The sequence below is a fragment of the Pseudorca crassidens genome, chromosome 16, assembly GCF_039906515.1.
Source record: "Pseudorca crassidens isolate mPseCra1 chromosome 16, mPseCra1.hap1, whole genome shotgun sequence".
Lineage (NCBI taxonomy): Eukaryota > Metazoa > Chordata > Mammalia > Artiodactyla > Delphinidae > Pseudorca > Pseudorca crassidens.
The window spans coordinates 78,985,858-79,013,851 of record NC_090311.1 but is presented as its reverse complement, the minus strand read 5'-3'; the positions used below and the strand labels follow the sequence as shown (position 1 = coordinate 79,013,851).

Here is a 27,994-nt window from a genome sequence, read left to right as displayed (position 1 = left end):
AATCACCGCTGAGCTCCACCTGCCGCCGCTCCTTCCCGAGGAGGCGGGACTTCCTGTCTTCCTAAAGGAGCACTTCCGTCCACAGCCGGAAGCTGCTCTGGGGCAAGACGCGAGGTGGGGGCAGCAGCTCAGACCACCCTGGCGGACCGCGGATAGGTGAGCTTCTTCGGGGTCTGGGGAGCGGAGGGAGCCGTGCGTTCTTGGCTGGCTCGTGACCGGTGCACGCCTGCGAGGCTCTCGGTCTGTTTTCCCTTTAGAAACTTCCCAAGTGGCCGGGCGTTGCCTGCTTCCTGGGGCTTTGAGCGAACCCAGCTGCGCCGGGTGCAAAGGAGGCGTTCGTGGGGGCGAGTGGGGTCCCAGGCCGGAGCCCGTGGCGGGCGAGCGGGAGTGGTGGCCCCGCACTGAACTTCACAGAAAAGTCATACTGACTTGTCACTCTGCAAGAGGTGAAACTGGCACAGGCGACCAACGACGTGGTGTCAGGTTAGAGAAACAACCCTGACCATCCAAATCCTTTAACATTTGTGATGCAGGAGAAATAAGGTTAAGTAGGTGGAGAACGTTTACAGGTTTTACATATTACTCACTACCAACCGGGGACTATTATAAGGTTGTGGGTGAGAACAGAGTTCTCTTTTGTGTGAAGTTAATATATCCATGGCCACTGTCATTTGATACTTGGTTCAACTGTTTTCATCTTTTTAGGGGTTTTTTGGTAAATACGTAAATAATTTTTTTCTTTTTTTTTTGGCTGCGTTGGGTCTTTGTTGCTGCGCGCGGGCTTTCTCTAGTTGCTGCGAGCGGGGGCTACTCTTTGCGGTGCGCGGGCTTCTCATTGCAGCGGCTTCTCTTGTTGCGGAGCACGGGCTCTAGGCGCGCGGGCTTCAGTAGTTGCGGCACGCGGGCTCAGTAGTTGTGTCTCGCGGGCTCTAGAGCGCAGGTTCAGTAGTTGTGGCGCACGGGTCTTAGTTGCTCCGCGGCATGTGGGATCTTCCCGCACCCGGGCTCGAACCCGTGTCCCCTGCATTGATAGGTGGATTCTTAACCACTGTGCCACCAGGGAAGTCCCTTTATGTATGCTTTTGTAACTAGCATATTGTTGGGGAATTTTTTTTTTTTTTTAAACCAAGCGGACAGTCTCTGCCTTTTGACTGGCAGGCTGATTGTACTTATATTCACTGCCATTACTGAGATATTTGTTGAGGCCTGTAAAACCTTCGGCATCATCCTTGACCCATTTCTTTCTCACCACACCTGTAACCTATCAGCAGATGCAAGAACTCGGCCTTCAGAATCTATGCAGAGTCCCAAGCCCTTCTCAGCACCTTCCCTTATTCAAATTACAGCCATCTCTCACCTGGATTTCTGCAGTAGCCACTAAAATAGTCTGCTTTTTCTTTTTTCAGTCTTTCCATCGCATGTAAAGTGATTCTTTTTTTTTTTTTTAAATCAGATTATCTCCCTCCTCTCAAAAAATCCTCCATGGACTACCCATTTCACTCAGATTAAAAGCCAGATTCTTCAGAGTGGCCGTCAAGGTTCTGTATGACCTGGCCCTTGCTTTCCCTCTGATCTCATCTCTGGCTACTCTCCCTCTTTGCTCTATGTTGTTGCCTCGGGCACATCCTAACCTCAGGATGTTTACACTTGCAGTTCCTTTGTCAAAATGTCCACCTGGTTTAATCCCTTACCTCCCTCCTGTTTTTTTTTTTTTTTTTTTTGAATATTACCTTCTCAGTGAGGTCTTCCCTGACATAGCCTTCCCTTATATTTCCGTTGTACTCGTTGCCCTTGTACTTATTACGATATAACGTGCCATGTGATTTATTCATTTTTCTGGTTCATTACTGTTTACCCCACTAGGATAGAAGTTTCATGAGAGCAGCTATTTTTCTGTGTTTTGTGTACAGCTGTATCCCTAGTGCCTAAAACGATATTTGGCTTTTAGTGGGCTCTCCATAATATAATTGTTGAAAAAATGGATTTGGCCTTTTTTTTTTTTTTTTTTGCCATCTGGTACTTTGTACTTTCTGTGCTTTTTCTTTCTCTTTTCTTGCCTTTTTTTGAATTGAGGTTTTGTCTTGTTTTCTCTCTTCACTTTTTCTGTTCTACTTGTTTGGAAGATATGTTACTATATATACGTTACTTCTGTCCTTATAGTGGTTAACCTTTTAATTTATCTAATCAGAATCTTAACCTTGCAGAACAATATTGTCTTTACCTGTGAGCTACTGATTTTAACAGGCCTCCTGGATCATCTCAGTACTTATTTTCATAAGATGTAAACGTTCAACAATAAAACTAGTAGTTGTTACTATTTTCTGGTGGTTTTGATTTTTTTCCTTTTTGGTTTATTAAAGTAAATTTGTGATACAGCTTAATAGAATATTTACTGTATACTTAGCATTCCAAAGTTTATTTTTTAAGAAGTATGTGATACTTTCCCTACCTTAGCATTTTGCTGGGAAATGTGCAAAAGAGTCCATTAGAAAATAATATGATAGACATTATTAAGTGTGAAATGAATATAAAATAGGTAGAGGCTACCAGAAAAGAGGGAATTTAACAGTTTGCTGGTTATTAGGAGCAGCTGGAATGAATTTGTGGAGGAGTGATTTGGGAATATTTGGTGGTATTTGAAAGTGTGTAGAGAAAAGGCACTGATTGGTTCATTAATTTTATTATTTCTGTTTCATATAGTTGTATCATAAAAATTGTGCGTTTGGTGTGGATTTCAGTCATTGGTGTTCGAGAGAGAAGACATGTCTACAGCCTCTTCAGAAAGCCTAAGGCTTTCTGGAGGAACTGCTTAAAATGATGAGACAATTCAGTGTGTGAGGGCCAAGGAATTACTGTGAGGATGTAGTAGAACTTGGACACAGGCTTTGACATTAGCTATGACGTGCATGGAGGACAACAGGACATTAGGTTAAGTGAAGTAAGCTGGTCACCAAAGAGAAATACTGTGTGCTTCCACTTCTGTGAGATATTTGGAGCAGTCAGGTTAATAGAAATGGAAGGTGGGGTCTGGGAGAGGAGTCTATGGGGAGTTGTTTCATGGGTAGAGACTTTCCGTTTTGCAAGGCGGAAAAGTTTTGGTGATTGATTGCACGACAGTGTGAATGTATCTAATGCCACTGAACTGTACACTTAAAAATGGTTAAGGTGGGGCTTCCCTGGTGGCGCAGTGGTTGAGAGTCCGCCTGCCAATGCAGGGGACATGGGTTCGTGCCCCGGTCCGGGAAGATCCCACATGCCGCGGAGCGGCTGGGCCCGTGAACCATGGCCGCTGAGCCTGTGTGTCCGGAGCCTGTGCTCCGCCACGGGAGAGGCCACAACAGTGAGAGGCCTGCGTACCACAAAAAAAATAAATAAATAAAAAATGGTTAAGGTGATAAATTTTATGGAATGTGTATTTTATGACAATTAAATTTCTTTTTAAAAAGGACGGCAGCTGGGATTCTTTAAAATTGCGCTATTAAATACTCAGAAGTTGTTACACTTTAGGTGGTCATTTAAAAGCAAATGACATGTTTTGCCCTTACATTTTCACTTTCTTTAGTCTCCCATCATGAACCTCCAAAACATCAGTGAAACCTTCTTACATTTCCCTACCTGGAAAGCTTGTTCTCTTGATTTCTGCTGCTCATTTCTGTCAGCTTAACCAGGGAATGGTTTCCACATGGAGTCCTCCTCACTCTTAACCCACCTGTTTCTTCTTCATCACTGAATTGGATCCTTACATTACTAATTATAGGTCTTAATTGTTTGCTGGTAGTTATCTCTTCTAATTAAACTCTGATTTCCTTATAAGTGCATGTCTTCTACTTGCTTATGTTCTTCATGACAGAGAAAGGTTGACGAATGTCCGGATTCACTGCTTGTAAGTTCCTGAGCCAGGATTACTGACTACAGTTCCTAATCTCAGTGAAGCCTGTTTCTTCTTTTTTTTTTTTTTCGGTACGCGGGCCTCTCACTGTTGTGGCCTCTCCCGTTGCGGAGCACAGGCTCCGGATGCGCAGGCTCGGTGGCCATGGCTCACAGGCCCAGCCGCTCCGTGGCATGTGGGATCTTCCCAGACCGGGGCTCGAACCAGTGTCCCCTGCATCGGCAAGCGGACTCTCAACCACTGTGCCACCAAGGAAGCCCCTGTTTCTTCTTGATGTTGAGTTTTCTACTGGATAGTTGTCAATCTGTGAATGATAATTCAGACCTCATGCCAATTATTTTGGTACAATTTAGAACAAATATCAGGAAAGATTAAGCAAAATACATTTAGAAAGATAACAGAATACATATTGGAAAACTTTTTTTGAATTTTATTTTTTTTAATACAGCAGGTTCTTATTAGTTACCCATTTTATACATATTAGTGTATATATGTCAATCCCAATCTCCTAATTCATCCCACCCCCCCTTTCCCCCTTTGGTGTCCATATGTTTGTCCTCTACAACTGTGTCTCTATTTCTGCCCTGCAAACCAGTTCATCTGTACCATTTTCCAGGTTCCACATATATGCGTTAATATACGATATTTGTTTTTCTCTTTTTGACTTACTTCACTCTGTATGACAGTCTCTGTATCCATCCATGTCTCTACAAATGACCCAGTTTCATTCCTTTTTATGGCTGAGTAATATTCCATTGTATGTATGTACCACATCTTGTTTATCTGTTCGTCTGTTGATAGGCATTTAGGTTGCTTCCATGACCTGGCTATTGTAAATAGTGCTGCAATGAACATTGGGGTGCATGTGTCTTTTTGAATTATGGTTTCGTCTGGGTATATGCCCAGTAGTGGGAGTGCTGGTTTATATGGTAATTTTATTTGTAGTATTTTAAGGAACCTCCATAGTGGCTGTATCAGTTTACATTCACACCAACAGTGCAAGGGAGTTCCCTTTTCTCCACACCCTCTCCAACATTTGTTGTTTGTAGGTTTTCTGATGATGCCCATTCTAACTGGTGTGAGGTAATACCTCATTGTAGTTTTGATTTCCATTTCCCTAATAATTAGTGATTTTGAGCAGCTTTTCATGTACCTGTTGGCCATCTGTATGTCTTCTTTGGAGAAATGTCTGTTTAGGTCTTCCGACCATTTTTGGATTGGGTTGTTTGTTTTTTTCATATTGAGCTGCATGAGCTGTTTATATATTTTGGATATTAATCCTTTGTCCATTGATTTGTTTACAAATATTTTCTCCCATTCTTAGGGTTATCTTTTCGTCTTGTTTGTAGTTGCCTTTGATTTACAAAAGCTTTTAAGTTTCATTAGGTCCCATTTGTTTATTTTTGTTTTTATTTCCATTGTTCTAGGGGGTGGATCAAAAAAGATCTTGCTGTGATTTATGTCAAAGAGTGTTCTTCCTATGTTTTCCTCTAAGGGTTTTATAGTGTCCAGTCTTATATTTAGGTCTCTAATCGATTTTAAGTTTATTTTTGTTTATGATGTTAGGGAGTGTTCTGATTTCATTCTTTTACATGTAGCTGTCCAGTTTTCCCAGCACCACTTATTGAAGAGACTGTCTTTTCTCAGTTGTATATCCTTGCCTCCTTTGTCATAGATTAGTTGACCATAGGAGTGTGGGTTTATCTCTGGGCTTTCTATCCTGTTCCATTGATCTGTATTTCTGTTTTTGTGCCAGTACTATATTGTTTTGATGACTGTAGCTTTGTAGTGTAGTCTGAAGTCATGGAGTCTGATTCCTCCAGCTCTGTTTTTATCCTTCAAGAATTCTTTGGCTATTCGGGGTCCTTTGTGTCTCCATACAAATTTTAAAATTTTTTTGTTCTAGTTTTGTAAAAAATGCCATTGGTAATTTGATAGGGACTGCACTGAATCTGTAGATTACTTTGGGTAGTATAGTCATTTTCACAATATTGATTCTTCCAATCCAAGAACATGGTATATCTCTCCATCTGTTTCTATCATCTTTAATTTCTTTCATCAGTGTTTTATAGTTTTCTGCATACAGGTCTTTTGTCTCCTTAGGTAGGTTTATTCCTAGGTATTTTATTCTTTTTGTTGCAGTGGTAAATGGGAGTGTTTCCTTAATTTGTCTATCAGATTTTTCATCATTAGTGTATAGGAATGCAAGAGATTTCTGTGCATTAATTTTGTATCCTGCAACTTTACCAAATTCTTTGATTAGCTCTAGTAGTTTTCTGGTGGCATTTTTAGGATTCTCTATGTATAGTATCATGTCATCTGCAAACAGTGACAGTTTTGCTTCTTCTTTTCCAATTTGTATTCCTTTGATTTCTTTTTCTTCTCTGATTGCTGTGGCTAGGACTTCCAAAACTATGTTGAATAATAGTGGTGAGAGTGGACATACTTGTCTCGTTCCTGATCTTAGAGGAAATGCTTTCAGTTTTTCACCATTGAGAATGATGTTTGCTGTGGGTTTGTAGTATATGGCCTTTATTATGTTGAGGTAGGTTCCCTCTATGCCCACCTTCTAGAGAGTTTTTATCATAAATGGGTGTTGAATTTTGTCAAAAGCTTTTTCTGCATCTATTGAGATGGTCATATGGTTTTTCTCCTTCAATTTGTTAATATGGTGTATCACATTGATTTGTGTATATTGAAAAATCCTTGCATCCCTGGGATAAATTCCACTTGATCATGGTGTATGATCCTTTTAATGTGTTGTTGGATTCGGTTTGCTAGCATTTTGTTGAGGCTTTTTGCCTCTATATTCATCTGTGATATTGGTTTGTAATTTTCATTTTTTGTACTATCTTTGTCTGGATTAGGTATCAGGGTGATGGTGGCCTCATAGAATGAGTTTGGGAGTTTTCCTTCCTCTGCAATTTTTTGGAAGAGTTTGAGAAGGATGGGTGTTAGCTCCTCTCTAAATGTTTGATAGAATTCACCTGTGAAGCCATCTGGTCCTGGACTTTTGTTTGTTGGAAGATTTTTAATCACAGTTTCAATTTCATTACTTGTTATTGGTCTGTTCATATTTTCTCTTTTTTCCTGGTTCAGGCTTGGAAGTTTATACCTAAGAATTTGTCCATTTCTTCCAGGTTGTCCATTTTATTGGTATAGAGTTGCTTGTAGTAGTCTCTTAGGATGATTTGTATGTCTGCGGTATGTGTTGTAGCTTCTCCGTTTTCATTTATAATTTTATTGATTTGAGTCCTCTCCCTCTTTTTCTTGAGTTTGGCTAATGGTTTATCAATTTTGTTTATTTTCTCAAAGAACCAGCTTTTAATTTTATTGATCTTTGCTATTGTCTTCTTTGTTTCCATTTCATTTATTTCTGCTCTGATCTTTATGATTTCTCTCCTGCTAACTTTGGGTTTTGTTTCTTCTTATTTCTCTAGTTCCTTTAGGTGTAAGGTTAGATTGTTTATTTGAAATTTTTCTTGTTTCTTGACGTAGGCTTGTATTGCTATATAAACTTCCCTCTTAGAACTGCTTTTGCAGTATGCCATAGGTTTTGGGTTGTCGTGTTTTCATTGTCATTTGTCTCTAGGTATTTTTAAATTTCCTCTTTGATTTCTTCAGTGATCTCTTGGTTATTTAGTAGCGTATTGTTTAGCCTCCCTGTGTTTGTGTTTTTTATGTTTTTTTCCCCTGTACTTGAATTTTAATCACATAGCATTGTGGTCAGAAGAGATGCTTGATATGATTTCAACTTTCTTAAATTTACTGAGGCCTGATTTGTGATCCAAGATGTGTTCTCTTCTGGAGAATGTTCCATGCACACTTGAGAAGAAAGTGTAATCTGCTGTTTTTGGATGGAATGTCCTATAAATATCAATTAAATCTGTCTGGTCTGTTGTGTTATTTAAAGCTTATGTTTCCTTATTAATAATTCTGTTTGTGTGATCTGTCCATTGGTGTGAGGTGTTAAAGTCCCCGACTATTATTGTGTTACTGTCAATTTCCTCTTTTATAGCTGTTAGCAGTTGCCTTATGTATTGAGGTGCTCCTATGTTGGGTGCATATATATTTACAATTGTTATATCTTCTTCTTGGATTGATCCCTTGATCATTATGTAGTTTCTTTCCTTGTCTCTTGTAACATTCTGTATTTTAAAGTCTACTTTATCTGATATGAGTATTGGTACTCCAGCTTTCTTTTGATTTCCATTTGCATGGAATATCTTTTTCCAGCCCCTCGCTTTCAGTCTGTACATTTCCCTAGGTCTGAAGTGGGCCTCTTGTAGACAGCATATATATGGGTCTTGTTTTTGTATCCATTCAGCGAGCCTGTGTCTTTTGATTGGAGCATGTAATCCATTCACGTTTAAGGTAATTATCAATATGTATATTCCCGTCACCATTTTCTTAATTGTTTTGGGTTTGTGTTTGTAGCCTTGTGTTTGCGACTTAGAGAAGTTACTTTAGCTTTTGTTGTAGAGCTGGTTTGGTGGTACTGAATTCTCTTAGATTTTGCTTGTCTGTAAAGCTGGAAAACTTTTTTCTAAAATTAATTCACAAAATGCCAGTGTTTTCACCTTTTCTGTTGTGCATCAAACATCTTTTTTGATCCCTTGGATCCCTTGGTGGCTAAACCAAGTAGGAAACATGGTAACTGAATCTGTACCTACTGTTGGTTTAGGCTCACTGGGTTTAAACTTCCCCATGTCAGCTACCATTATTTTTTTTTAATTTAATTTTTTATTTTATATTATGGTTGATTTAAAATGTTGTATTAACTTCAGGTGTACAGCAAAGTGATTCAGTTATACATATACATATATCTATTCTTTTTCAGATTCTTTTCCCATATAGCTGTTACAGAATATTGAGTAGTGTTCCCTGTGCTATAGAGTAGGTCGTTGTTGATTATCTATTTATATATAGTAGTGTGTATATGTTAATCCCAACCTCCCAATTTATCCCTCCCCCTGCCTTCCCCTCTGGTAACCATAAATTTGTTTATAGAGTCTGTAAGTCTGTTTCTGTTTTGTAAATAAGTTCATTTGTATCATTTTTTTTTTTTAGATTCCACATGTAAGTGATATCATGTGATATTTGTCTTTCTCTCTCTGACTTCGCTTATTATCTAGGTCCATCCACGTTGCTCCAAATGGCATTATTTCTTTTTTTTTTTTATGGCTGAGTAATATTACATTGTCTTTATGTACCATATCCTCTTTATCCGTTCCTCTGTCGATGGATATTTAGATTTCATCCATGTCTCGGCTGTTGTAAATAGTGCTGCAGTGGACATTGGGGTGCGTGTATTGTTTCGAATTATGGTTTTCTCTGGGTATATGCCCAGGAGTGGGATTGCTGGATTGTATGATACCTCTATTTTTAGTTTTTTAAGGAACCTCCATCCTGTTCTCTATAGTGGGTGTACCAATTTACATTCCCACCAACAGTGTAGGGGGATTCCCTTCTCTTCATACCCTGTCCAATATTAACTGTTTGTAGACTTTGTTTTTGTTTTGTTTTTTTGTGGTACGCAGGCCTGTTACTGTTGTGGCCTCTCCCATTGCGGAGCACAGGCTCCGGACGTGCAGGCTCAGCGGCCATGGCTCACAGGCCTAGCCGCTCCGTGGCATGTGGGATCTTTCCAGACCGGGGCACGAACCCGTGTCCCCTGCATTGGCAGGCGGACTCTCAACCACTGTGCCACCAGGGAAGCCCTACTGTTTGTAGACTTTTTGATGATGGCCATTCTGATTGCTGTGAGGTGATAACCTCATTGTAGTTTTGATTTGCATTTCTCTAATAATTAGAGATTTTGAGCATCTTTTCATGTGCTTTTTGGACATCTGTATGTCTTTGGAGAAATGTCTATTTAGATCTTCTGCCCAGTTTTTGATTAGGTTCTTCCCTTTTTTGATACTGAGCTGCATGAGCTGTTCATATGTTTTGGAGATCAACCAACCAACCTTGTTGGTTGCTTTGTTTGCAAATATTTTCTCCCATTCTGTGGGTTGTCTTTTCGTTTTGTTTATGGTTTCCTTTGTTGTGCAAAAGGTTTTAAGTTTCATTAGGTCCCATTTGTTTACTTTTGGTTTTATTTTCATTATTCTAGGAGGTGGATCCAAAAAGATACTTCTGTGATTTATGTCACGGTGTTCTGCCTATGTTTTCCTCTTAGAATTTTGTAGTATCCAGTCTTATATTCAGGCCTTTAATCCATTTTGAGTTTATTTTTGTGTATGGTGTTAGAGAATGTTCTAGTTTCATTCTTTTACGGGTAGCTGTCCAGTTTTCCTAGCACCACTTATTGAAGAGACTGTTTTCTCCATTGTATATTCTTGCCTCCTTTGTCGTATTGTCATAATAGATTAATAGACCATAGGTTTGTGGGTTTATTTCTGGGCTTTCTTTGCTGTTGTTCTATATTTCTGTCTTTGTGCCAGTACCATACTGTTTTTGATTACTGTAGCTTTGTAGCATAGTCTGAAGTCAGGGAGCCTGATTGTTCCAGCTCCATTTTTCTTTCTCAGGATTGCTTTGGCTATTCGGAGTCTTTTGTGTTTCCATACAAATTTCAAAATTTTTTGTTCTAGTTCTGTGAAAGGTGCCATTGGTAATTTGATAGGAATTGCATTGAATCTGTAGATTCCTTTGGGTAGTGTAGTCATTTTGACAATATTGATTCTTCCAATCCAAGAACATGGTATATTTTTTTATCTGTTTGTGTCATCTTTAATTTCTTCCCCCCCATCTTCAGTTTCTTTCATCACCATCTTGTAGTTTTTGGAGTACAGGTCTTTTGCCTCCTCAGGTAGGCTTATTCCTAGGTATTTTATTCTTTTTGATGCAATGGTAAATTGGATTGTTTCCTTAATTTCTTTTTCTCATCTTTCGTTGTTAGTGTGTAGAAGTACAACAGATTTCTGTGTATTAAGTTAGTTTCTTTTTTGGAGGGGGGGCCATGGTGTGCACCCTGCAGGATCTTAGCTTCCCTGACCAGGGATTGAACCCGTGCCCTCGGCAGTGGAAGTGCAGGATCTTAACCACTGGAGCACCAGGGAAGTCCCTTCGTGTATTAATTTTCTATTCTGCAACTTTACCAAATTCATTAATGAGCTCTAGTAGTTTTCTGGTAGCATCTTTAGGATTCTCTATGTTTAGTATCATGTAATCTGCAAAGAGTGACAGTTTTATTTCTCTTTTCCAATTTGGATTCCTTTTATTCTTTTTCTTCTCTGATTGCCATGGCTAGTACTTTGAAAACTATGTTGACTAAAAGTGGAGAGAATGGGTATCCTTGTCTTGTTCCTAATCTTAGAGGAAATGCTTTCAGTTTTTCACCATTGAGAATGATGTTTGCTGTGGGTTTGTCATATATGGCCTTTATTATGTTGAGGTAGTTTCCATCTGAGCTCAGTTTCTGTAGGGTTTTCATCATAAATAGGTGTTGAATTTTTTCAAAACGTTTTTCTGCATCTATTGAGACTATCGTATGTTTTTTATTCTTCAATTTGTTAATGTGGTGTATTACCCTGATTGATTTACGGATATTGAAAAATCTTTGCATCCCTGGGATAAATCCCACTTGATCATGGTGTATGATCCTTTTAATGAACTGTTGGGTTCAGTTTGCAGTATTTTGTTGAGGATGTTTGCGTCTACGTCCATCAGTGATGTTGGCCTCTAATTTTCTTTTTTTGTGGTATCTTTGTCTGATTTTGGTATCAGGGTAATGGTGGCCTCATAAAATGAGTTTGGAAGTATTCCTTCCTCTGTTTTTTGAAAGAATTTCAGAAGATAGGTGTTAACTCTTCTCTAAATGTTTGATAGAATTTGCTTGTTAAGCCATCTAGCCCTGGACTTTTGTTTGTTGGAACTTTTTAAATCACAGTTTCAATTTCACTACTTGTGATAGGTCTGTTCATATTTTCTATTTTTTAGTGGTTCAGTCTTGGAAGATTGTACCCTCCTAAGAATTTGTCCATTTCTTCTTAGTTGTCCATTTTATTGGCATCTAGTTGCTTGTAGTAGTCTGTCATGATCCTTTGTATTTCTGTCAGCTGTTATTTCTCCATTTTCATTTCTAATTTTATTGATTTGAGCCCTCTCTCTTTTTTTCCTGATGAGTCTGGCTAAAGGGTCTCAATTTTGTTTATCGTTTCAAAGGACTAGCTTTTAGTGTCATTTATCTTTTCTATTGTTTCCTTTATCCCTATTTCATTTATTTCTGCTCGGATCTTCAGGGTTTCTTTCCTTCCACTAATTTTAGGTTTTGTTTCTTCTTTCTCTAGTTGCTTTAGGTGTATCCCATAGGTTTTGGATCATTGGGGTTTTGTTTTCATTTGTCTCTAGGTATTTTTTTTTTTTTTTTTTTTTTTTGCGGTACGCGGGCCTCTCACCGTTGTGGCCTCTCCCGCTGCGGAGCACAGGCTCCGGACGCGCAGGCTCAGCGGCCATGGCTCACGGGCCCAGCCGCTCTGCGGCATGTGGGATCTTCCCGCACCGGGGCACGAACCCGTGTCCCCTGCATCGGCAGGCGGACTCTCAACCACTGCGCCACCAGGGAAGCCCTCTAGGTATTTTTTGATTTCCTGTTTGATTTCTTCAGTGATCCATTGGTTGTTTAGTAGCATATTGTTTAGCTTCAGTGTGTTTGTGTGTTTTACAGTTGTTTTCTTTCTTGTAGTTGATTTCTAATCTCATAGCATTGTGGTTGGAAAAGATGCTTGATATGATTTCAGTTTTCTTAAATTTACCGAGGCTTGCGTTGTGGCTCAGCATGTGATCAGTCCTAGAGAATGTTCCATGTACCCTTGAATGTGTATTCTGCTGCTTTGGGATGGAATGCTCTATAAATATCATTTAAATCCATCTGGTCAGATGTGTCATTTAAGACCTGTGTTTCCTTATTTATTTTCTGTCTGGATGATCTGTCCATTGATGTAAGTGGGGTGTTAAAGTCCTCGACTATTATTGTGTTATGGTTGATTTCTCCTTTTATGGCTGTTAGCATTTGCCTTATGTATTGAGGTGCTCCTGTGTTGGGTGCATATATACTTATAATTGTTACATTTTGTTCTTGGATTGATCCATTGATCATTATGTAGTGTCCTTCTTTGTCTCTTGTAATAGTCTTTATTTTAAAGTTTATTTTGTCTGATATGAGTATTGCTACTCCAGCTTTCTCTTGATTTCCATTTGCATGGAAAATCTTTTTCCATTTCCTCACTTTGTATGTGTCCCTAGGTCTGAAGTGGGTGTCTTGTAGACAGAATATATAAGGGTCTTGTTTTTGTATTCATTCAGCCACTCTGTGTCTTTTGGTTGGAGCATTTAATCCGTTTTCGTTTTTTCTTTATTTATTTATTTTTTGCGGTACGCGGGCCTCTCCCGTTGTGGAGCACAGGCTCCGGACGCACAGGCTCAGCGGCCATGACTCACAGGCCCAGCCGCTCTGCGGCATGTGGGATCTTCCTGGACCAGGGCACGAACCTGTGTCCCCTGCATTGGCAGGCGGACTCTCAACCACTGTGCCACCAGGGAAGCACTTCTTTGATTATTGATATGTATATTCTTATTGCCATTTTGTTCATTGTTTTGGTTTTGTTTTTGTAGGTCTTTTTTCTTCTCTTTCTCTTTTCTTCTCTTGTGATTTGATGACTAAGTTTAGAGTTGTGTTTGGATTCCTTTTTCTTAATCTTCTTTTTTCTTTTAAATTTTGGCAATGGCTTTATTTTATTTTATTTATTTTTTTGCCTGTGCCATGCAGCATGTGGGATCTTAGTTCCCAGACCAGGGATCGAACCCACACCCCCTGCAGTGGATCACAGAGTCTTAACCACTGGGCCATCAGGGAAGTCCTCCTTTTTCTTCTTTGTGTGTATTTATTGTAAAATTTCAGATTGTGGTTACCATGAGGTTTTTTTGTTTTGGTTTTGGTTTTCTTTGGCCATGCCGCATGGCTTGTGGGATATTAGTTCCCTGACCAGGGATCAAACCTGGGCCCTCTGCAGTGGAAGCGCATAGTACTAACTGCTGGACCACCAGTGAATTCCCACCATGAGATTTTGATATAGCAGTCTATACATATACAAGGTTTTTTTAAGTTGTGGGTCTCTTAATTTCAAATGTGTTTCCAATATTCTGCATTTGTACTCTTCTCTTCTCACTGCTGCTGGTTTTGATATCATGTTTGTGTGTGGGTGATTTCCTACCTTTTCTGTAGGTTTGCTTTTACCAGTGAACTTTCCTATTTGTAATTTTCTTGTTTCTGGTTGTTGCATTTTGTTTTCCTTCTGGAGAAGTTCCTTTAGTGTTTGTTGTAAAGCTGGTTTGGTTGTGCTGAATTCTCTAGCTTTTGCTTGTCTGTAAAGCTTTTGATTTCTCTGTCAAACCTGAACAAGAGCCTTGCTGGGTAGACTATTCTTGCTTGTAGGTTTTTCCCTTTTACCACTTTAAATATATTGTGCAACTCCCTTCTGGCATGCAGAGTTTCTGCTGAAAAATCAGCTGATAACCTTACAGGAATTCCCCTGTATGTTACTTGTTGTGGTTCCGTTGTTGCTTCTAATATTTTCTTTGTCTTTAATTTTTGTTAATTTGATTAATACGTGTTTCAGTGTGTTCCTCCTTGGGTTAATCCTGTATGGGACTCTTCACGTTTCCTGGACTTGAGTGAATGTTTCCTTTCCCACATTAGGGAATTTTTCAGCTATTACCTCTTCAAATATTTTCTCAGGCCCTTTCTGTCTCTCTTCTCCTTCTGGGACCCCTATGATGCAAATGTTGGTGCATTTAATGTTGTCCTAGAGGTCTCTTAGACTGTCCTCATTTCTTTTCATTCTTTTTCCTTTTCTTTTTTTAAAAAATATTTATTTGGCTGCACTGGGTCTTAGTTGCAGCATGCGGGTTCTTAGTTGCAGCACGTGGGATCTTTGTTGTGGCATGAGGGATCTTTTTAGTTGTGGCATGTGGAGTGTTTTTTTTATTTCAGTTGCAGCACGTGAGATCTTCATTGCTGCATGCGGGGTCTTTAGTTGTGACATGCCAGCTCTTCGTTGCAGCATGCAGGATCTAGTTCCCTGACCAGGGATGGAACCTGGGCCCCCTGCATTGGGAGCATGGAGTCTTAACCACTGGACCACCAAGGGAGTCCCTCATTTTTTTTTTTCTTTATTCTGTTCCGTGTCAGTGATTTCCAGTGATATGTCTTCCAGGTCACTTACTTGTTCTTCTGTCTCTTTTTTTCTGCTATTGATTCTCTCTGGTGTATTTTTCATTTCATTTATTTTACTGTTCATCTCTGTTTGTTTTTTAAAGTTTTTAACTCTTTATTAAACATTTCTTGTATCCTCTCAGTCTGTGCCTCCAGTCTTTTTCCAAGATCTTGGATCATCTTTACTATCAGTACTCTGAATTCTTTTTCACGTAGGTTGCCTTTCTCCTCTTCACTTAGTTGTTCTTCTGGGGTTTTATCTTGTTCCTTCGTCTGGAACGTATTTCTCTGCTCTCTCATTTTGTCTGCCTTTCTGTTTTGTTGTCTCTATTCCTCAGGCTTCAGGATCATAATTCTTCTTGGTTCTGGTGTCTGCCTCTTTGTGGGTGAAGTTGGTCCAGGGACTTGTGCAGGCTTCCTGGTGGGAGGGACTTGTGCTTGCCCAGTGGTGGGTGGAGCTGGGTCTTGTCCCTGCGGTGGGTAGGGCCGTCTCAAGTAGCGTGTCGATAGGCGGCTGTTGGCTCAGGTCACCTTTAGGCAGCCTGTCTGCTGATGTGTGGGGCTGTGTTCCCACATTGTTGGTTGTTTGTCCTGAGGTGTCCCAGCAATGGAGCCTGCACTCTTACGGGTGGGGCCAGGTCTCAGGGTGAAAATGGTGACCTCTGGGAGAGCTCATGCTGGCTGGTGAGTATTCCCTGGGCATCAGTGGCCAGTGCTCTTGCCCCCACAGTGAACCACAGCTGCCCTCGCCTCCCCAGGAGACCCTGCAAGACTCAGAGGCAGGTCTGGCCTAAGCTTCTCTGGAGTCACTGCTTTGCCCTGGGTCCCAGTGCATGTGAAAACTTGTATGTGCCTTACAAGAGTGGAGTCTGTTTTCCCCAGTCCTGTGGAGCTCCTGCACTAAAGCCCCTCTAGCCTTCAAAGCAAAATGCTCTGGGGTCTCCTCCTCTTGATGCCCGACCCCCAGGCTAGAGAGCCTGACATGGGGTTCAGAACTCTCACTCCTGTAGGAGAACCTCTGTGATATATTATTTTCCAGTCTGTGGGTCGCCCACCCGGCAGGTATGGGATTTTGATTATATTTTGAAAGTGCCCCTCCTGCTGTCTCGTTGTGGCTTCTTCTTTGTATTTGGGTGTAGAATATCTTGTTTGTTAGGTTCAAGTCTTTGTCAGTGGTTGTTCAGCAGTTAGTTGTCATTTTGGTGTTTTCATGAGACGAGGTGGGCTCAGATTCATTTACCCCGCCATCTTGTTTTCAGCCTCAGCTACTGTTATTTTGAACTTGTATTTTTTTTGATTTGTGGAATTTTTTCCTTTATTTAAATATAGAATCTGACCACTTATACAAGGTACCTAGAATAGTCAAATTCATAGACTCAGAAAGTACATTGGTCGATGCCAGAGGCCGGAGGGTGGGGAGGGGAAATGGGGAATTAGTGTTTAATGGGGATAGAGTTTCAGTTAGGAAGGCGAAGAATTTGGGGTATGGATGATGATGAGAGTTGCTCAACAGTGTGAATGTACTTAGTGCCACTGAAATGTACAGTTAAATATGGTTAAAGTAGTATGTTTTATGTTATGTGATTTTTACCACAATAAAGCAACATAAAAAATGTGGAGTTGTCATCTTAAATGACTAACATATTTACTCTATGTTGAACAATTCTATGAATAGTAACTCATTTAATTCCTACAACAGCCCTGTGGTCTTAATATTATCTACATTTTACAGATGGGGAAATGTAGACACAGGTTAAGTTGTCCAGTCTCCCATAGCTAGCATGTAGCTGGAGAGGTAGAATTTCTCTCCAGACCACTGGCTGCATATAATGCCCATATAACATTAAATAGGAACAAAAATGACCTAAATTCTTACTTATTTTTCAGAACTCTTTCAGTTGCAGGAGAAAGAATCCCAGGTCAAACTGATGTAAACAAAAGAAGGAATTTCATGGTTCAATTAATTGGGCTAATGAAAGGCTTTAGGCATAGCTGGGTTAACTCTGCTTTTCTGTTTGGCCTTGACAAGTTTTTTCTGAAAATAAAAAACACATAGTGGCAAAGGTGTTCCTCAGCTATTCTAGGTTTAAGTAGTCCTTTTGTTTTAAGATTTTGGGAAAGAGAAAGACCTCTCTTCAAGGGTCCATGTTGTTGACCTAAAACAAGTGGACTGCCAGTTATCTCTCCAGCAAAGATGGGTTTATTTGGGATCAGCAGAGAATTGCAGTTCAGGTTTACAGCCATGTTGGGCCACATGCAAGTCTCTACATGGCAAGGGAAGGAGAAGGCTTTTCTAGAGAGAAAAGGAAGTTGGGAGGGCTAAGTAAACAAAATGTCCATGGTTTTCCCTTGGCTGTGGACTTTCAGGAAAAGGAGTTTTTCCTCCTCATGGGCTCTGCTAGGGTTGCAGGACATGAGAGCTCCCCCTTTCTGGTCTCCTGACTGTTTAACTGAGGTTTCTGTTTATTAATTTTTTTCATTGTCATTTCCTGAAAGATTGGCTCTGTTTGGGTTAGGATCTTCACACATGGACCACTTGCTGTATGCAAGGAAACAGGGTTGAAGGGTCATCACATTGGCTATCCTGGGTCATGTGTCTACTCCTGTAGTGGGGGAATGGTAGCCCACTAGACAGAGAAAGTGCACTTCCCAAAAGGGGATGATGCTGGGCTGAAAGGCACAGAAAATAGAACCATTTTGGCAGCATAGGGGCAACTCTTGCTCTTTGTTTACTTACTTTTCCCAAGTTAAGATTCTTCTACTCTTAAAAAATAACACAGTAGGGGCTTTGCTGGTGGCACAGTGGTTAAGAATCTGCCTGCCAATGCAGGGGACATGGGTTCAAGCCCTGGTCCTGGAAGATCCTACGTGCCACGGAGCAGCTAAGCCCGTGCGCCACAACTACTGAGCCTGCGCACTAGAGCCCATGAGCCACAACTACTGAAGCCTGCGCACCTAGAGCCCGTGCTCCGCAACAAGAGAAGCCACTGCAATGAGAAGCCTGTGCACCGCAACGAAGAGTAGCCCCCGCTCGGTGCAACTAGAGAAAGCCCACGTGCAGCAACGAAGACCAAACGCAGCCAGAAATAAAAATAAAGTAAATAAATTTATGAAAAGAAAATAATCTTACCCTTAAAAATACCCCACAGTTATATTTGAGAAATTATTAAAATTTTGAATAAATATTGTGCAATTAATATAAGGAAAATGAAAGTACTTTGTACAGTGCTGTAATTTATTTTCAATCATATGCTTTGTTATTGATGCTGGAGACTCACCACTAAATTCCTCTCATGTCCTCCAGTTTTCTTAATTGATTCTTTATTTAGAATAGAGACCTCTTAGCAGTCTAATGAAGCCTGTGAACTCCTTAGAATGTTTTCAAATACAGAAAAACAGGATTTCAAATGAAATCATTTACATGGAATAAAGTTAACAAAATACTTTTAAAATTGTAATATAATAATATGTGTTTCTTTTTCTTTTCTCTTTTTTTTTTTTTTCTGGCCACACTGCATGGCATGCGGGATCTTAGTTCCCCAAGCAGGGATTGAACCCAAGCCCCTGCAGTGGAAGCACAGGGTCTTAACCATTGGACTACCAGGGAAGTCCCTTTTTTTTTTTTTAAATGGTGTGTGTTTCTTTATTAATATGTTAAATAACAGTCTAGTGGCAGGTCTAATAAATATTGTAACTTTGAAGTGGTGATGAATGTAACATTTATTTTGAGATATCTGTAATGGCTGTAGTGTTATATAAATAATTCTGATCACCGGTGCTGCTAATCCACCTGATTTTTTTTTCTTATATTTATAATTTAGGAAATGCTAAATTTCAGTTAGAAGTTAGTGAAAAATCTTCAGTTTGTAGATACCTTGAGAGTCTGTGGACCTCAGGTAGAGAACACCTTGCTTAGGCTCTGTATGGGTAATCAGCCTAGCACTCCAACTTCCTGGTCCCACTTTGCTCTTATTAGTTGCCTCTGATCCCCAGTCTCATGACCTGTATTATGTTTCTTTGACCATCCTTCCTAGAGACAGGCTTAGGGTTTCTGAGAATCATCCACCTGGACTGTCTATTATTGTGCTCTCCCCACTTTGGGGGAGAGTCATCTGTGCTTTCTTGAATCCACTGAAGCCAGATAATTAACCTTGACCCCCCTCCAATCTGAATTTCTGGTGGTCATGACTTAACCACTGAGATATATTCCCTCCCACATTTTATTCCTAATAAACATGTATAGTAACTCAGATCCTGACCTCTCTTCTCCTTGTCTTCTCAGATAATGATCAACTTCATTCTACCTCTCAGAGGCACTGGGAAAAATAGTTTCAATAAGAATGAAGAAAACTTGATTGAGAAGAATGGATGCTAACATTTTATGGAGAGGGAAAAAGTTGCCTATGAAACATTGAATTAGATGCTGTTGGGAAGAGAGAGTGTGATAGATAACAAGAGCCCTGGAAGAAATAGCCCCAAATTTTTATTTCGGAAGAGATATTGTGGCAAAAGCACAGTAACTGAACTTGTGATTTCAGTGATCCTTGCTAGGAAGATATATGCAGTACTGTGAATATCACTAAAATTTGCTGGGATAGGCTCATTATTTGAATGGAAATATATGTCTTTGTTCAAAACAATCCAGTGTAAGATTTGTGAGAATGATAGTGGATATCAGGAATATACATATACTTGTTGGGAGCCAAGAGTTTTGGCATTAGAGTGGAAAACATGAATGACAAAAGGAGAAAAAAGTAGAAGAGATCTATGGATCATGCTATAGATCATTTGGTAAGAAGGAGAATAAGGTTGTTGCTCCCCTAGTGCAGATTACAAAAGTGGCACAGAACTGTAATATTAACAGCCAAGGAGTTATTTGCTTGGACATATTGAAAGATAATTGGAGTCCAGCACTAGCTGTTTCTGAAGTCGTTTCTATCTGCTCACTTCTTACAGACTGTAATCCTGCCGACCCCTTGGTGGCAAGTATTGCCTCTCAGTATATGACCAACAGAGCAGAACATGACAGAATGGCCAGACAGTGGACCAAGAGATACACTACATAAATTGGGTTTTCACAACTCTTTTTAAAAAAATATTTATTTATTTAGGCTGTGCTGGGTCTTACTTGCGTCACTTAGGATCTTTGTTGCGGCATGCAGGATCTTTAGTTGCAGCATGCGGACTCTTAGTTGTGACATGCAGGATCTTTTAGTTGCAGCATGTGGACTTCATAGTTGTGGCATGCGAACTTTTAGTTGTGGCATGCATGCAGGATGTAGTTCCCTGACCAGGGTTTGAACTGGGGTCCCCTGCATTGGGAGCATAGAGTCTTACCCACTGGACCATGAGGGAAGTCCCGGTTTTCACAACTCTACGTTATTTGTCTGTCACAGAGCTGCTTATGATTTTGAAGGGGTGGGGGAGGGTGGGAGTTGGTAAAGAGTAGAGTATTTCTATAACATATTATTCAGTGTTATTTCCTAAGATTTTGTTGTAATTTAAGGTATCTTGCTACAGCAGATAGAATTGGTAATAACAACTATTAAAACTATCATTAATTCTGCAATATTAGCTGAAATGCAGTACAGAGAAGATAGACATTTGGGTTCAGTTTCTTGTCTGTAAATTTAAAACAGCTTGATTTTGTACAGGTTACCCACATGGCCTTTTACGTAAAGTCTTTCCAAGACTACACAGTTATTTTAAAAAATTGGAACTAGTTTTCCCTTCTTGGAAGGGAATATTGATATTTAACAGCTTTTTTTTGGCCAGCTCCGTGCGGCATGTGGGATCTTAGTTCCCTGACCAGGGATCGAACCTGTGCCCCCTGCAGTGGAAGTGCAGAGTATTAACCACCGGACCGCCAGGGAAGTCCCACTACTTAACCGCTTTTAGAGACTCTCATCTCATATATTAAAATGGACACGTGGCTATAAGACACCATATAGGAAATGAGTATTAATGTATTTTATTTTATATGCAAATCTACTTTATTGTGAAAAGATAGAGGTTTGAATCAGGACTTGTGAAAACCTGTAGTAAAATACCTTAAGCTGTTAACTGTAAGGCGTGGAATAGGAGTCGCTCACTGGATTGGTTCTGTGTCGTCGACTACTTAAGTCTGCATTTGTTACTGTGCTAATAAACAAATATTAAAACAAACAAAAAAGTGGCACAAAAATAAGGGTTGTGATCGAAGATTTCAACTATCTTAAGTTCTACTAGAGGCCCATTCCTTTCTAGGGACAAGATCTGATTTTTTTTTTCCTGACCATTTAAATTCCTTGGAAGAAACAAAATGAGAGGAAAGATTACTTTGGTTTGAAATCTCATTAACAAGGAGGAAGAAACAGATGAAGTAGAAGATCCTGAAATATTGTGGGAAAAGAAACTACTGTTTTTTTAAAATTAATTAATTAATTTTTGGCTGTGTTGGGTCTTCGTTGCTGCACGCGGGCTTTCTCTAGTTGCGGCGAGCGGGGGCTACTCTTCATTGCAGTCACATGTTTCTCATTGTGGTGGCTTCTTTTGTTTCAGAGCACAGGCTCTAGGCATGCAGGCTTCAGTAGTTGTGGCACAGGGGCTCAGTAGTTGTGGCTCCCAGGATCTAGAGCACAGGCTCAGTAGTTGTCGTGCACAGGCTTAGTTGCTCCGCGGCATGTGGGATCTTCCTGGCCCAGGGCTCAAACCCGGTCCCCTGCATTGGCAGGTGGATTCTTAACCACTGCGCCACCAGGGTATCCCAAAACTCTAGTATTTTTGAGAGTCTCCCTAAACAAGTAAAATGTTGAATATAATCAAACTGCTTCCTTGGGTATCAGGAAAGTATATTTTGAAAAATGGAGAATTACCATACTTTTCAGATTCAGTGTCCCAGTTAAAGCTGAATCGAAGTTATATGAAACCTAAAATTTGGGGAATTAAATTTCAGATTATTTTTTAAATTGTAGTAAAATACAGATAATATAAAACCATCTTTTTTTTTTTTTTGGTTTGTTTTTTGTTTTGGTTGCTCTGGGTCTTAGTTGTGGCATGCATGTGGGATCTAGTTCCCTGACCAGAGATGGAACCTGGGCCCCCTGCATTGAGAGTGCGGAGTCTTATCCACTGCGCTACCAGGGAAGTCCAAAATATACCATCTTAACCATTTTTAAATGTACAGTTTAGTGGTGTTAAGTACGTTCATATTATTGGTCAACCATCAGCACCATCTGTCTCCAGAGCTCTCTTAATTTTGCAAAACTGAAACTGTCACCATTAAACAACTCCTTATTTCCCCCTCGCTGCAGCCACTGGCAGCCACCATTCTGCTTTCTCTCTGAAGTTGACTATTCTAGGTCCCTCTTTTAAATGGAATCATACAATATTTGTCCTTTTCTTTTTTTGAACCATGCCAGGTGGCTTGTGGGATCTTAGTTCCCCGACTGGGGATTGAACCTGGACCCTTGGCAGTGAAAGTGTGGAGTCCTAACCACTGGGCCACCAGGGAATTCCCCAATATTTGTCCTTTTGTGACTGGCTTATTTCACTTAGCATAATATTTTTGAGATTCATTCACGTATCATGCGGCAGAATTCCCTTCATTTTTAAGGCTGAATGATCCATTGTGTGTATATACTGCATTTGGTTTATCCATTCATCCATCAATGGACATTTGAGTTGTTCCCACCTTTTGGCTGTTACGAATAATCCTGCTGTGAACGTGGGTGTGCAAATGTCTGCTAGAGTCCCTCCTTTCAATTCTTCTCAGATTATTTTATTTGAGGAATTATGTAGTATCTCATCATTAAGACCATACAGGAAACAGTTTAGATTTTAAAAACAAATTAAGAAAAAAATCAATAAACCAATAGGAAATGGACAAAAGATTCTGAACAGGCAGTTCACAGAAAAGGAGATCAAAATGAATAGATGCTTAGCTTCCCTCATAAAAGGAAATGCAAATAAAATACGTATTTCACTTATCAGACTGACAGGTAAATAAAAGTGTGTTAATATTCTGTGAAGGGCAAGGTTGTGATGATACGGGGGCTTATACACAGCTAATGGAATTGTAAATTGGTTCAGCCACTAGAAAGGGGCATTTGTCATTACTCATCAAAATTAGAAATGCATGTACCCTTTGACTTAGCAATGCCCATTTTGAGAATGTTTACTACAGATATTTTTGCACAAGTGTAAAAGATAAATGTGCAGGATTAATCCTTGCAGTATTTTTGGCAGTTGAAAAAACTTGGGAGTAACCTAAATGTCAATCAGTTTGAGGACTAGTTATATAAATTGTATGTCTATACAAGTCCTATGCAGCCATAAAATATTTAAAAGCTCCTGACATGGCTGTGGATAAATTTCTAGCATGTATTATTGAATGCAGATATAAGGAGTAGAATCACATATATAGTATGCCGTCATTTGTGTAAAGAAAGAAAAGAATGTTTTGCTTGTATAGGCATAAAATATGTATGGAAGTATCTATAAGATACGAATAAAGCTGTTGTCAGTGGGAAGGGAGAATGACTGGCTGGAGTGGAAGGGAGACTTTCAGTGTGTTCCTTTTTGTACTTTTAAGTATCATCCATTCAAAAATTAGGTGAAAAAGATATGCATAGAAAAATGCAAAGGGGATTACTAAAAATGGAAAAACAGTCCCAAACCAATGACTTTTAGACCCTTGAACAAACCTCTTAAGAAAATATCAGTAAGGTTGAACCTCAAAATCAACTTGTGAAAAAACGTGAAGACAAGAAAAAATCCTTTAGAATTGATTTAGACTAAAAAGTAGTGTAAGAAGGCCTACTCCTTGGGTATAGTAATAGATTTCTTTCTTTTCTTTCCTTCTTTTGTTCCTTCCCTTCCTTCCTTCTTTTTGTTTTTTAAAAATAAATTTATATATTTTATTTATTTATTTTTGGCTGCATTGGGTCTTCGTTGCTGCGCACGGGCCCCCTCCAGCTGCGGGGAGCAGAGGCCACCCTTCCCCACGGTAGCCTCTCCTGTTGCAGAGCACAGGCTGTAGGCGCATGGGCCTCAGCAGTCGCAGCAAGTGGGCCCTAGAGCGCAGGCTCAGCAGCTGTGGCACACGGGCCTAGTTGCTCCACAGCACGTTGGACCCTCCCAGACCAGGGCTGGAACCTGTGTCCCCTGCATTGGCAGGTGGATTCCCAACCATTGTGCCACCAGGGAAGCCCCCTCTTTCTTTTCTTTTTTTCGTCTTTTAGTAATATATTTGTTTTAACTTTAAATCCTAAACATTTTTAAACATAAAAAAGAGAAAAATAAATACTCCTCCTTATGTTTGGGGGTTATGTTCCAAGACCCCCGGTGGATCCCTGAAACTGCAGATAGTACCAAACCCTTATTATTCTCTGTTTTTTTCCTAAACTTTATAAATTAGGCACAGTAAGAGATTAACAATAACTAATAATAAAATAGAACAATTATAATCATATAAAAGTAATAAAAGTTATGTGAATGTGGTTTTTGTCTTAAAGTATCATACTGTACAAATTCAGTCCCTTTTCCAGTTATGCATGTGGCCATAACTTTTGCAGTTTGAGGTATGACAGCAAAACTAGTGTGAATTTCTATTTCTTTCTTCACAATTTCACGGATAGGTTTTTTTCTTACTGTAGATCTTAGCAACCTCAGCATATGATTTTATTTTCTTTCCTTATTAAGTGGAGAACTTTCACCTCTTCACGTAAAGGAAGCACTTTATGGCTTCTCTTTGGCATATCTGAATTGCCAGCATCATTACTCATGTGCTTTAGGGCCTTATTTAAGTAAAATAAGGGTCACTTGAACACAGGCACTGCAATACCTCGACAGTTGATTTGATAACCAGATGGCTACTAAGTGACCAGCGGGCAAGCCAGGGGAATTCGATGAGAACAGTGCATTATTCCTCCCTCTTTTCAAAATCATCCTTCTTTTCCTCCTCATTAATAGAAAAAAACAAAAATCACTTGTTCCAAAAACATTCATACAACTCAGAGGTGTATAAGCTAATAAGTGAAAGTATTCCTTATCTTAGCCCATTCCTCCTCTGTTTGATTGACAAGAGTATATCTCCTGGCTGACTGTATTTAGATTTCAGTGAAACATTTCACAAAGTTCATGACATTCTTGGATGTGAGCTGGATAGGCTTGTAACTGAAAAGTTTTACCCGTGGGTCTTTGGTCAGTGTCTTACATTCTTTTTTTGTCTTTGTTTTTACAAAAATTGCACAGCACACAGCTGGGAGAGATAATATGTTGGATTATCGAATGTTTAATGTATGTAAATGTAAAGTCCTAAATTTATAATAATATAATGTATTAACTTCTACCTCAAACATTAGATACGCAAGTACAGGATAGAGAAGACCTGATTTGAAAGCTCTTGATGAGAATTCCTAGGACTTTGTAGAAAGAATTAAACAAGTAGATTTTGTCTTGGTGTCAGTGTCAGTAATTAACTTTTTTTTGATGGACAATTTGGTCATGGCTTTCTAGACTCTTAAACGTATTTATTTACTTGGAATAATTGTCTCAAGAATTTTTCCTAAGGAAATACTTCAAAGACATAATAATTTAAAAATGAAAGATGTTTTCAGCTGTTTTCTTTGGGATAGTAAACAATGAAAACATAACAATAGAGAAAAGATTCAGTTGTGGTATCTACATGTCAAGATTCAAGTGATTAATGTGATTCTGTGGCTGTATAAAAAAATGTTTACAGAATGTTAAAAGAAGTAGAACAGAAATTATATATCTCTATTGTAATAAAATTCTATTTACATGTTAATGAGATTTGAAAGGGCATTTAAAACTTTTGAAAACTTTTTTAGGGTAATGTAATTATAGTGAAATTTAAACATTTTAATTTTATGATCAGAAAGTGATAGTAACTCAGAAATGGCTACAGAGTTTATTTCATTGTAATCTTAATAGCAAGCAACAGTCTTTCCCATGAAAAGGGGGAAAAGTGAAATGTAATATTAGGCTACATTATTAGATGTGTGATGTTCAGACCGCTGAACCCACACACAGGTCAAGTCACATTTGGAACCTGGTTTTCAGTTTTAGGTATTGTATTTTAAGAAAAAAATCAGTAAATGAATTATGGAGGAGAACTTGGAATTCACATGAGGGTGGAGCTGGGAATGTTTACCCTGGGAAAGGGTTTAGGAGATGGGGACAGGAAGAGGAGAGAGGAGAAATAATAATATAATAGTGGCCTTCAAATATATATATATTTTTTTGCAGTATGCGGGCCTCCCACCGCTGCGGCCTCTCCCGTCGCGGAGCACAGGCTCCCGACGCGCAGGCGCAGCAGCCATGGCCCACCGGCCCAGCTGCTCCGCGGCACGCGGTATCCTCCCAGACTGGGGCACGAACCCACGTCCCCCCCATCGACAGGCGGACTCTCAACCACTGCGCCACCAGGGAAGCCCGTGGCCTTCAAATATTTAAATGTCAGCTGGAAAAGGGAATAGTTTGATTCTCTGTAGCTGCAGAGGGCAGTACCAAAATCAGTAGGTGGAAATGATAGGTAGGGTGGTATATTTCTTCTCTTTTTAAAGAACTATTATTCAGCAAGCAGAGTCACTTGAAAATTAAATGGGCTGTCTCCATTAATTAGTGAACATGTACTGGGTTGGCCAAAAAGTTCGTTTGGTTTTTTTCTGTATGATTGCTCTAGTAGCACTTAGTTTTTAACTTCATTCGAAACAATTTTGTTAGATTAGTATGTGACAGCTGTCTCATCAGTGTGCATTTAAAAAAAGACATAAATATTGGTGAATTTTTGTGTTTGTCCATTTTAATATTGAAGATGGAAGAAGAAAAGCAACATTTTCAGCATATTATGGTTTATTATTTCAAGAAAGGTAAAAATGCAACCGAAACACACAAAAAGATTTGTGCAGTGTATGGAGAAGGTGCTGTGACTGATTGAATTTGTTAAAAGTGATTTGCAAAGTTTTGTGCTGGAGATTTCTCATTGAACGATGCTCCACGGTCAGGTAGACCAGTTGAAGTTGATAGCAATCAAATCGAGACATTAATTGAGAACAATCAACATTATACCATGCGGGAGATAGCCGACATACTCAAAATAAACCAAATCAAGCATTGAAGATCATTTGCACCAGCTTGGTTACATTAATCTCTTTGATGTTTGGCCTCTACGTAAGTTAAGCAAAAAAAACCTTGACCGTATTTCTGCATGCGATTCTCTACTTAAATGTTATGAAAACGTTCCACTTTTAAAACAGATTATGACAGGCTATGAAAAGTGGATACTGTACAACAACGTGGAATGGAAGAGATCATGGGGCAATTGAAATTGACCACCACCAACCACACCAAAGACTGGCCTTCATCCAAAGAAGATGACGTTGTGTATATGCTGGGATTGGAAGGGAGTCCTCTATTATGAGCTCTTTCCAGAAAACCAAGCGATTAATTCCAACAAGTACTGCTCCCAGTTAGACCAACTGGAAGCAGCACTGGACGAAAACCATCTAGAATTAGTCAACAGAGAAGGCATCATCTTCCATCAGGATAACATAAGACTGCATGTTTCTTTGATGACCAGGCAAAAACTGTTCCAGCTTGGCTGGGAAGTTCTGATTCATCCGCCATATTCACCAGTCATTGTACCTTTGGATTTCCATTTATTTAGGTCTTTACAAAATTATGTTAATGGAAAAAATTTCAATTCCCTGGAAGACTGTAAAAGGCACCTGGAACAGTTCTTTTCTCAAAAAGATAAAAAGCTTTGGGAAGATGGAATTATGAAGTTGCCTGGAAAATGGCAGAACGTAGTGGAACAAAAAGAGTGAATATGTTGTTCAGTAAAGTTCTTGGTGAAAATGAGAATTGTCTTTTATTTTTACTTA

The 27,994-nt window shown here is 39.5% G+C and overlaps 1 protein-coding gene across 7 annotated transcripts in view; it reads left to right on the top strand.

Moving 5' to 3' along the window:
- Positions 1-27,994, top strand: part of TBCE (tubulin folding cofactor E) — a 118,976-nt gene continuing 90,982 nt past the window's right edge. For 6 of the 7 annotated variants that reach the window (XR_010936031.1, XR_010936032.1, XM_067711047.1 and 3 more), the window contains exon 1: positions 1-156. The gene's annotated coding sequence lies outside the window, so the exon portion shown is untranslated. Of the gene's footprint in view, positions 157-329; positions 484-27,994 lie in introns of those variants that run through there. The other variant, XM_067711048.1, reaches the window with a different exon arrangement.